We start from the raw sequence: 12,774 nt of genomic DNA on the forward strand, positions 1-12,774 counted from the left end.
ACTGAAATAATATATAGAAAATAAATAATTAAAAGATTGATATTCAATTGTATTAATTGAAATGGAAAATATCTTTTTGGGGGGAGGAGGAACATATTCAAAGTAATAAAATGTTTATAAAGCCAATTGTATTCATCTGTTCGTTTTTATTATTAGTGAATAATTTGTATTAATAGTAAAACTTTTCAAATGTAAAGAAAAATAATCAAAGAAAAATTATCAGTCATCTTGCTGGCATTCAGATTTAATACTAGTTAATATTTTGCTGCCAATATTACATACACATGTACACACAATCTGTCCTGGATTTTACATTTATTATTAAAATTTTCAGGTGAGTCAGAATCTATGTATGTTATTTTTACAAAACAATGTTTAAATGCTAACTCTTGTGTCAATAATAAAAACATAAAAAACACGCATTGAGTTTTCTCATGAAAATTTATTTATCATAATTGTATTTCTTCTCACTTTCTCACCAAGATTTAGTGAAAATACTTTGTATTTAGATCCAGATGATTGCCATTAAATTTTTTCCATTATGTATTTACTTCTAAGAATTATTTTTGAAAAGAGCTCTATTTAGGATGAACTTTGCATTGCCTTTTCCTGATATGTCATTTTTGCCAGTAGGTTAAGATGTAATGGCTAGTAGCTCCCAGGTACTGTTGTAATTACAGAAGTTGTTAGAATTGCCTCTGCTAACTATCTCAAGGGTAGTAGTATCTTATACTCTCAACCAGAATTTTCTTCATTCCACAAAGAAACCCTTTACCCAGTAGCAATTACTCCCCACTCTTACTTCTCTAAAGTCCTGGCAATCACTTTCTGTTTCTGTGTTTTTGTCTATTCTGGACATCATATAAATGGAATCATACAATATGTGGCCTTTCCTGATTGGCTTCTCTCATTTAGTATAATGTTTATGAGGGTTCATTTTTATTGTAGCATATACTAATGCTTCGTTCCTTTCTATGGCTGAATAACATTCCATTGTATGGCTATTCTACATTTTGTTTATCAATTCAGCAATTGATTGGTATTTGAATTGTTTCTATTTTGTAGTTATTATGAGTAATACTGCTATGAACAGTCCTGAATAAGTTTTTATGTGAACATGTTTTCTTTCTGTAGTGTATATCCCTGGGAGTAGAATTGCTGGGTTGTATGCTAAGTCTATATTTAACATTCTAAGGAACTGTCAGACAGTTTTGCAAAGAGGCTGTATCATTTTTCTGTCTCACAAGCAATGCATGTAATGAGAATTTCAATTCTCTGCATCCTCACCAATGCTTGCTATTTCCTGCCTTTTTGACTTTAGCCATCCTTGTAGGTGTGAAGTGGTATCTTATTGTGTTTTTTTAGCATTTTTCCTCGTGACTAATAAGATTGATCATCTTTTCATGTGTTTATTAGCCATTTGTATGTCTTAGTTGGAGAAACATATAGTCAAACCCTTCAACCATTTTTAAATTGGGTTATTTGTCTTTTTATCGTTGAGTTGCAGAAGATATTAATATACTTTGAATATAAGCCTCTTATCAGATATAAAATTTGCAAATATTTTCTTCCAGTCTATAAGTTGCCTTTTTACTTTCTTGAACATGTTCTTTGAAGTTTTGAATTTTGACAAATTTCAATTTATCTACTTTTTTAATTTGTCACATGTGCTTTTGGCATCATATGTAAAAAAAACTCTTCCAAAATACAAGGTCATAAAAGTTATGTCTATGGGTATTTATACTATTATTTTTCAGTGAACATGATTTTTTCAACTTTTGAATTTATTTGGTTATTTTAACAGGAATTTGTTAAGACAGGAATCATATGCAAGTTCCAAATAACTATTTTGAAGTAAAAGCTCCCCAAACACTATTTTGGTGGTAGCCATGTTGCAGCAAATAATTTGCTTATCAGTGTGTGAGAGAAAGGAATTAAAGCAGCTGGTCTGCTCCCCATTCAGCTCCTTCACCAGAAAGACATCCCTGGGGGTAAAAGGGTGATGATTTCATGGATGGGATGTACACTTATCTCCAAACATCTAGTTGTATGCTTTAAATATGTACAACTTTTTAGGCCAATCATACCTCAATAAAATGATTTTTTTTGTAAACAAAAAAAGAAAATGGATTGGGTATATGTAGCATATTGAAAAGAGTATCTCCAACTTTTCTAAGCTGTGATTCTGATCCAACAATTTGCTTATTGCTTGTTCCACACTACTTCATTGACTCTTCACAACCATTTGTAGTTTCACTGAAGTTAGAGATATCCAGGACCTTCTCAAGGCAATACAGATAGTAAGTGGTTGAATGGGGACTGCAACCAGGAACTGGATTTAGAATCAAATTCTTAAACATGACATAATATTACCCCTTCCCTCAACTCCTTGAAATTAAGAACTTTATTTTAAAATTTACTTTCAAATTTTACAGAAATATCAGTTAGGTAATAGAAGTAAAAAAGATACAGGCAAATTCCAGAGGTAATTATGTTTCTTTTCTTGTTTTCTTTTTTTTTTTTTTGGACCTAAAATCCTGTCAGTGTTGAATTTAGGAAGAGCAATTTACCACAACTATACCATATACCATATACCATATACCATAGGTCAAAATAAACAGGCTTCATTATTCAGTGGTGAGAGGAATCTCATAGTGTTATCAGTTATTTACCTGAAAGGAAAGGAAAGTTGTCTCCTGAACAGCAAATATCCACATAATCACACATAGAAAGATGAATGGTCCAAAGAATAATATGACCACTGAGATGTGAGCAATCGATGTGGAGTTGGCCTTTGCCACACTGGCAGAGGAGGGATTCTTAGCTGTGATAAGTATCATAGTGTAAGAGACAACCAAGAGGAGGAAGGAACTCATAGAAAGAAAGCCACTGTCTGCAACTCTTAGTAGGCTGACAGCATAAGTGTTTATGCAGGCCAGCTTTGTCACTAGAGGGAGGTCACAGAAAAAACAGTCTACCTGATTCAGATCACAAAATGGCAAGTTAACAGTAAATGCCCATGGGCTAGTAGTATGGATGAAGCCCACAAATTGGGAGATGAGAATGAGAATAATACATACATGGTGGCTCATGATTGTCAAATAGTGGAGATGTTGGTATATAGCAACATAATGGTCATAAGCCATGGACACAAGGAGAACAATTTCACTACCAGTGTAAAAGTGAACAAAGAAAATATGGGCCAGGCAGACATCAAAAGAAATAGTCTTGCACCCAACCAGAAAGTTTGCAATCATTTTTGGAGTAGCAAAAGAGGCAACATGAGTATCTATAAAAGAGAGGTTTGCAAGTAGAAAGTACATGGGGTTATGAAGCTGAGCATCACTGAGTTCACATTGAGGATAATGAGAAAGTTGGCCAGCAGTATTGTTAGGTAAAGTAGTGAAAATATGACAAATAAGAAAGGCTGGAGCTCCTGAGAATTAGAGAGTACAAGCAACACAAATTTGGTCACTCAAGAATGATTTGTTTCATTCATTGACTTTGGAATGAACCTATCTTCAGTAACCTGAATAGGAGAGAAACAGGATCAATTAATGAACAGAGCATGGGTTTGATTTCCCGATTCCACTTCAGTCCCTATGGATTCTAATTTCTTCTTACATTTATGTGCTTGAGTTTTCATGCATTATTAAAAATTATATAGACAGCATAACAACATTAGTAAATAATGAAGGGGAGAGATGTCAAGATGTTCCACCAATGGCATATCCAACTACATAATTTAAGAAATGTAATAAACTAATTTACAAATGAAATTGAATACTTGAAAAGTTATTTTTTGACATTACAGAAATTCACTGTACAAATCTACAGAGAAAATATCTAAATCGTTTTTCTACAATAAATGTTATAACAATTTTCTTGAATGTCGAACACAGAGCAAGATAATTTTACAGACTTAATGTTGACCAAAACCTTAGAAAAAAAGAGTGTGTAGTGTAGGAAGCTGTTTAGATAAATTTCAAAAGTAGGCAAAACTAATCTATAGTGTTAAAAAAAGCTCCAAGAATAGTTATCCTTGAAGAGGAATAAAGGCAAGAAGACAGAAAGGAGCTCTGAATTGCTGGTAATGTTCTGTTTCTTGATGTGGCTCACTTTGTGAAAATGTATGAAGATGTGCAATTCTGCTTTGCGCACTTTTGTGTGTGTTATATATTTATAAAAATTAAAACAGAGAGAAAGAGACAGCATTATACCACGTGAGAGAGCTCATATGAAGAATCCTTGCCTTGAGCGGTTAGGTCTCATCCACTTCTCTATCCAGTTACAAATTATATAAAGTGAAATACAAAACCACAGAAGAAATGAAACACTGAGAGCTTATTGGCACTCTTCCTGGAGCTGTGATTCAGCTTTGCATGGAGTTCCGTCACATGAAGGAATCTAGTGCGCTTTTTTCTTTCAAATATTCCCTGAAGATGCTAAGCTTCTTTAAACTCAGTCTTTGGTGTTAGTAACCATAGACATATTATGGAATTATGATTGATATTTGATTTGATTTGGTGGGGCTTTTAAAAAGTATAGTTATATTGCATAAGAGTATTTATCATAAGAAATTCAGCTCATGAGAAAAATGTTTTTCCCTTTTACTGGGTTATTCTACATTCTATTTTATCCAGACTTTCTTCTTTTTATGTTATTTTTACTTTTACAAGCTATCTAGAGCTTAGAAAATCTGTGTGGTGGATAAGAAGAATAAAAGGTGAAATGTAAAGAAGTATCTGCTTTTGAGAATCTTTCTCTACAGGTCTGGGGTGAGAGTGTCTTTTAGTTTATTGATTTTTAATCACCTGCAATGCTTAAAGTTAACATCTTCTTAGATCACAATTCAAATAGCCTAGAGTCTCCTTGAGTTTCACTGAGGAGTTTATGCATAGCAACAGGGCATATGATGAATAATTTTAATGCCTAGGAACCAAACTCAGGGACTCACCCCTGTATTTCAAATCTCCAACTATCTACAAAACCCACCAAATATTAATTCACATATTATTATTAAAATACCTAATCCAAGTATGCGAGAAAGTCATTACAAGAATCATCCTCCCAATGAATCTTCTACAAAGCTGTATTCTTCCATTGTCATTGACTTCTTGAGATTCCCATAAAAAGAAAGTACCCTATTTTCCATGGAGGAAAATGTTGGGCAAATTGATTTAATCAAAGTGATGAGCAACAGGAACTCTAACTAAATATACTCTGAATATACATCCTTCACTTCTAATATAAATGCATTATTTTGTAGTTCATTTACTGTGTACATAAGTAAATGGCTGCTTTTCTCAGGCCACTGTGCTAGGCATTGGTGATAAAGTAGTTAGGTTTATAACTTACCTCTCTGAAGATCATTTACTAATGTTCATAATCCCTTGTTCATTTAGAGAAGTTAGTGGATCGTCATTTCCCCTTACAGCCTAGCACATTCCTTGTTAGATAAAATGGTCTGTTTTTTTACACCAAATGAAATTACTATACTATAGAGAAAACATAAAGCTATTAGAATAAAAAAAATCTATTTTAAGATCACAGTCCTGTCAGTGGGCAGCTGTATGTCACTGAGCAATTCATTTAGCTTCTCAGGGCTTGTTTTGTGAAGATGAACAAACAAAAACATAAATAAGGAGAATAGTTTGGTGGTTACCAGAGGAGAAGGGAGCAGGAGTTGGGTGGAAGGGATCAAGGGTTGCATATGTATTGTGACAGATGGAAACCAGACTTTGGTGGTGAACACAGTGCAGTCTACAGATACCACTTACTAAAATAGATTTGAGAAGTAAATATAGGGATATTAGAGAAGTAAACATCACCTATCATGTTGATGATTTGAGCCTGGATGTTTCAGAGCATGATTATGATGAAATTAGCAGAGTCACTATTTACTGTAAAGGAAAATTTAGGGAAAATATGTTACTTTTTCAGATATTAAATTTGTGGTTCAGTGGTGACTTATGATACATTTTGGAACCTTAAAATTAGAGCTGTATACTTAGGGTTCCTTCTTATAAAGGTGTAACGTCATTTGAATGTGTTACATCACCCAGCAGGAGATCTTAAGGAGAAAATAAATTCAAAATTAAAGATTTTTAGAGATTATCTACATGAAAAGCGTAGTAGAAGGAACAGATATCAAGGGAGGGTACTGGGAAGTATTGGCCAAAAAGTGCTCTAAACTCATGTATCTGGGAAGAGATGAAGAATCAGCTTAGCTCTAATCATAAATTGAAAATGTCCCAACTTGTGGAAAAAGCATCAGGGTAGACTAGGAAGGACATTAGACAAGGGATTAACGTAGACATGTCTCTAACTGGACAGTGCAATCTGAGTCAAGCAACTAACTCCTCAAGAGCTCTTTCAATATATCTATACACTTAGGATGTTGAATTAGTTGATTTCTAGTATCACACTAGCATCAAAATTCTATGGGATAATAAGAAGAAAATTCTTTCTTTATCCTTTTATATTCTGTCCTTGATGTAGAATAACCTCAGAAGAGGAGAAAATCAGTGCTTCACTCACCAGCATTTTTTCTAAATACATGTATGTATTTACTTTATTTACTTATATAGCCATAAATTATCTCTGGAAATATTAAAGAATCTGGTCAAGGATGCCACCTTTATGAGATAAATTGGATGCCTGCAATGGAAGAGAAGGGTTGGACAAAGAGAACTGAGCAGATTCAGAGATAGTTAAAGGTAAGTCCTATTGATTGGCTGCATTTGAAGGTAAGGGACATGCAACTTTGGCTCTCAGATTTCTTGCTTCGGGAACTAACAAGAAGATACATACTCCTAGGGGAGTACATTCATTAATTTTTTTAAACATTCATTATGTGTCAAATATACATAAGATGATGAGTTAAGTATTGTACATAATGGATTTGAAGTGGAGATGATCAGTAGGTAATTGGATATATAGTAGAGAGAAAAACACACAATTTAAAATCATATTACCTTTAGCTCCTTCTTCTCACAAAGGAATAATGTAATTCCTCCTAAGACCAGAAGCCTTTTATTTAGTGAAATATCCTGGCAGACCACTTTTTCTAAAAATTTGGACTAAAAAGTTCAAATTTTTTCAAAATTACTTGAAGTCCCTTCACTGGAATTTCCTTATGTAGGATGCAGTGTTTCTACTGTAAAACACCTGTCACTGCCGTACCCCAGAATCCTTGCCTTTGAAACCAGGCATATGGCTCCTCTAGAACTGTTAAAATACCAAGACGTTTGCACTGCTATATAGTACAAAGAGGCACAAAATGGCTCCTCATTAATTTTTGACACTCCCAGTGGCCTTGTTCTAAATCTCTCCTGAGGCAGAAAGGACTAGCCAACAAAATCACTCATTGCTTTTCTTTCCACTCTGTTACATTTTCTCCAACAGGTCGAAGCATTTCCATTAGTCCTGCTGCTTTGTCCGTTTTGTGAAATCCTCAAGGTGATGCCCTATAAATCTTGTGAGCAAACGAACTCTCTCTTATGTAATTAGCCCTAATGAAGGTGATTTCTGCTATCACAACTCTCTTTTGGGTCTCTTGGTCACTACAGTCCAGTGACATCAAATCACTAATTAGCTTCTAACTATTGTGATGGCTTTTCTCATAGCTATGTACTAAGGACAACAATACTTCAAAGTATAAGTCTGGAAAGACATGGGTTCCCTATATTTGTCCCCATCCAACGGATGCTGAAGAATGTTATTTCTCCTGGTAGGAGCAGATTTTAAAGTCTGGGGATAGGGGCCCTGCCCTGTGGCCCGGTGGTTAAGTTTGCACACTCCACTTCGGCAGCCCAGGGTTTTGCTGTTTCAGATCCTAGGTGCAGAGATGGCACCACTCATAAAATCATGCTGAGGCAGTGTCCCACAGAGCACAACCAGAAAGAACTGCAACTAGAATATACAACTATGTACCAGAGCCTAATTGTTCTGGCTAAAACTTCCAGTACCATGTTGAATAAGAGTGGTGATAATAGGCATTCTTGTCTTGTGCCCGTTCTCACAGGAATGGCTTTCAGCTTTTCACCATTGAGCATAATGTTGGCTGTGGGTTTGTCATATATGGCCTTTGGTATGTTGAGGTACTTTCCTTCCATGCCCATTTTATTCAGAGTTTTTATCATAAATGGATGTTTGGATCTTGCAAATGCTTTCTATGCATCTATTGAGATGATCATGTGACATTTATTCTTCATTTTATTTATATAGATTATCACATTGATTGATTTTTGGTTGTTGAACCTCCCCTGCATCCCTGGAATAAATCCCACTTGCTTGTGTTATAAGATTCTGTTAACGTATTTTTGTATTCAGTTCGTGAATATTTTGCTGAGGACTTTTGCATCTATGTTCATCATCAACATTGGCTGGTAATTTTCCTTTTTTGTGTTGTCCTGGTTTTGTTATCAGGGTAATGTTGGCCTTGTAAAATGAGTTTGAATTTATTCCATCTTCTTCAATTTTGGGGAAGAGTTTAAGGATAGTTGTTAAATCTTCCTTGAATATTTGGTAGAATTCACCAGAGAAGCTATCTGGTCCTGGACTTTTGTTTTGGGGATGTCTGTGCTCACTGTTTCAATTTCTTTGCTTGTGATTGGTCTATTCATAGTCCCTATTTCTTCTTGATTCATTTTCTGGAGGTTGTGTAATTCTAAGAACTTATACACTTCTTCTAGGTTATCCAATTAATTGGCATATAACTTTTCCTAGGAGTTTCTTATAATCCTTTGTATTTCTGTGGTATCTGTTGTAACTTCTCCTGTTTCATTTCTGATTTTATTTATTTTTTTATTTTTAATTTTTTAATTTTTAAATATTTTTTTGAGGAATATTAGCCCTGACCTAACATTTGGCACCAATCTGCCTCTTTTTCCTGAGGAAGACTGGTCCTGAGCCAACATCCATGCCCATCTTCCTCTACTTTATATGCAGGACACTTGCCACAGTGTGGCTTGACAAGCAGTGCATAAGTCTGCACCCAGGATCTGAACCGGCAAACCCTGGGCCACACTAATGGAATGTGCTGAAGATATTTAACGATTGTGGGCCTATGTGATGGTGGGGGGAGAATGTGCCGAAAATGGCTTTGATCGTCATCTCGCATTTTAAAACAGGACATTTGGATTTTTATATGGGTTTTAGAATATGGTATGCACTCGATAAACTCATTCTATCCTATTAAAGCCAAAAGTATTATCTGAAGTCTAGAGTCTTGTCATTTTCTCTATTTAAGTACCTTGCTTGTGTAATGAATCCTCTCCCAACAATAATTTTTTCTCTTCTTGTTTATACACAAGATTCATGAGAGAGCTACTTGCATCACTGTCCTCACTTCATTATCCCTCATTCAACACTCTTGCTGTTCTGATTTTTTCTCCCATTTGCTTCATTTTATACCCTTTTCTGATCTGTTCACATGTAGGCTAAACTTCATGGACTACATTATCTGGGCTTTTTTGCCTCTGGCTTTTATTGAGATTGGAGAGCGGACAGTAATGGCAGGACATTACAGGGAAGGAGAGAGTGGTCTGGATATTTCTTCACTTCTCCTCCTTGCCACATTGCTGAAATTCTGGCAGTAATTACTGACTTGTCTACTGAATACCTTGTGGTCCCTCCACGGCTCCAGCTGTCACAAATTCCCATTCTCTTCTCTTGTCCCTTCAAGCTAAGGGTAGTAGGTTCCTGCTGCTGGTCCCTAGATTCCTCATTTAATTCTTCTAAGACTTTTATAGACGGTTGCTCCTTATATTCGAAATCTCTGCCATGTAATACATGTAATACATCGTATATGTTTATGTCACTAAACACAAATGGTAGCATGTTTTGCACATGATTACGCATGCTGATATTCTCATATATGAACACCTTGTGGAAATAATTCCTATCAGCACATAAAGAACTCTCTAATTTTTTTCTTTTTTTCATCTTAAAAAGTATTTTATTATCTCTCACAGTTTCTGTACATTAAGAATTCAGTAGTGGTTGTCTGGACAGTTCCAGTGTCTCATTCTCATGAAGCTACAATCATCGAAGGTTTGACTGTGTCTGGAAAATACACTTTTATGGCCAGCAGTTGGTTCTGTAGGTTGGAAGAAAGCTTCAGTTCATCTCTATAGACTCACTTGAGTGTCCTCATGGCATAGTGACTAACATTACCCAGAGTGAGAACTCCAAGAGAACAAAGCCATTTTTTCTGACCAAGCCTCATAAACACCACATGGTCACTTTCATCATATTCTTTTGGACACAGAAACCATCTCTAATTTAATGTGCAAGGGAGAACACAAATGCACGAAAACCAGAATACTAGGGTCATTAGAGGCTGGGTACCCTACAGTTGCAATATTTAGTTTTGGCAAGAATGGGAGAAAATGGCTGCCCTCATATGCTATTGCTGGGTGTGTAAATTGGTCTATCTCATTTAGGGAGTGATATGATAGTAGTAGTTAGTAAGATATAAAATACACATATCTTTGCATATATTCTATGTGAAAAAATATGTATAAGGATGTTCACTGTAGCAGTGTTTGCAATAGCAAAAAAAAGGGAAATACCTAAATATCTGTAAATAAGGAAATGGATAAATAAATGATAGAATACTGTGGAGGAGTTAAAAAGATGTAGCAGATCTATGACTGACCATGGGAATATTTCTAAAACATACTGTTATGAAAACAAGCTGAAAGAAAATACACTTCCATTTACATAAAAAAACCAAACACTTGAAAAGTGATTTTGCATGTGTGCGTATATGACTGAATATGAAAAGTCAAAGGAAATCTCTTGAAGGATACATGTAAAAATTTTGGCAATTACTTCTGAAAATGGTGTAGAGAGTGGAGAGTAGAGGCAGCACTTTTGCTTTATAATATTATATCTTGCTTGAATTTTTAACAAAATGGCTTTAATAATTTAAGCATTTAAAATTGGTAACTAACGGACTTTGAGTGACAACCCAAGATGTCCTCTTGTAGTAAAGAATATTTACTTTGATGGTTAGACTTTTTGATATTTGCTTTTAGCTTTCATAGGCCTTTTCGGTCTTATGGATTTCTAGTTGCTGCTGCAATTTTGTTGATCTCAGAGCAAGACTTTATAAAATCAAGAGAAGAGAGCAAGGTCTCCACTTCTGAGTCTGCTTTCACTTGTGGTGCTGTAATGAATAGGAAATGGCTGTTAGACATACAGGTTCCCACTGAGCTTCTCAGTTTCATCATCTACAAAAAAGGGATAAGGTACACTCTCTGCCACATAATGCCACTATGACCAAATGTGACCCTGAATGTCTTTGGTACTTGTTAGACATTCAAAAAGTGGCCATTATAAGTTTAGATCCATTCTAAAGTTCATATCAGAAATAAAGCATTGTTTTGGTCAATATAGAGGATGTGACTGATTACATGTGACCTGCAATAAAATCAATCATGACTTGTGTTGGTTTAGTCTTATTCTTCTCCTAAGAATATTTAAGGAAGCAACACCACCTAGATCAGACCTATGAGCCGAGTAGAGGGCATTTGCTTAGACTATAAAATCAAAACACAATGTATTGTGTTGTAGAGGAAAAAATCTTTAAAAAAATCATTATACAAATACAAAGCATCTATATCTGGAGTAATCTATCATCAAATTATAATAAATCTGTTCTCTGGAAAATCCTAAGTATAAAGTTTGAAAAATCTTTGGCTCTAACATCAATTGTAATGCATCCTCAACTTGTGCATTCTTTTCAAAGTCTCTATATTCGTGAAACACCTACTAAAACAGCAACCTGTACACAGATCTACAATTCTATAGTCCAACAACTTGCTAGAAGGAAAGACTGAGAGGTGTAAGTGAATCCTGCCTCTGTCACTAATTCATTGAGTCATTTGGACAGGCCACTTTAATCTCTAGGATTGAATTACCTCAGTGAAAGTGAGGAGTCTGGGTTAAATTCTGACAAACCTTCCAACCCAAAAATCCACAATAAAGTGTTCTTTAGTTCCCCCTTCTTCTGGGGCACTTCTTTTCATTGTAAATTAATCAAAGCACCAAATAGTACCTAATTATTTTTTAATAACTGTATAGTATTCTATTTTATGGATGTACCAATAGCATATTTCAGGAGTCCACATTGATGGACACTTAGGTTTTAATGTTTAGATGTTTTGTCAATATTTTATTTTTCACATCAATGATTGCATAAATATTATGTACATATTTTGTTTTATACATGTGTAGATATATCTGTAAAAAATAATAGAAGCATAATTGTCAATTCAAAGTTTTAAAATTTTAATAGATATCGAAAATTTCCCTCCATATATTCTACCAACTTAGAGATATAATAACAATGTTTGAGGTCTCCTATTTTATCCAACTCTTATAAACACATTTACTATCAAACTTTTGAATATTCGCCAATTATGTAGGTGAATAAAGGAATTTCACTGTACTTATACTTGCATTTTCTTATACGATAGTTTTATCATTTATTGATATGTTCAAGAGTCACTTGCTTTGCATTAATAATAAAATACCTACTCAAACACTTTGCTAATTTTTTGACTAGCTTGTTGGCCATTTACTTATTGACTTATAACAGCTCTTACAAATTAAAGATATTACCCCTACAAATAATACTGCTTTTCACGTAGTTTTTCTTTTGACTTCATTTGTGATGGACTTAAAAAAATAAAAACACAAACAAAAAAACAACCTCATGGAAAATTACGTAGTCAGATTTTTCAAGCTTTCTTTTTTCAACTT

General features: G+C 34.6%; 1 pseudogene; it reads right to left on the reverse strand.

Annotated features, from left to right (window-relative positions):
* Positions 1 to 2,660: 2,660 nt before the first annotated feature.
* On the reverse strand, positions 2,661 to 3,570 carry LOC106833344 (olfactory receptor 4K15-like; annotated as a pseudogene).
* Positions 3,571 to 12,774: the final 9,204 nt, after the last annotated feature.

The sequence above is a fragment of the Equus asinus genome, chromosome 2, assembly GCF_041296235.1.
Source record: "Equus asinus isolate D_3611 breed Donkey chromosome 2, EquAss-T2T_v2, whole genome shotgun sequence".
Lineage (NCBI taxonomy): Eukaryota > Metazoa > Chordata > Mammalia > Perissodactyla > Equidae > Equus > Equus asinus.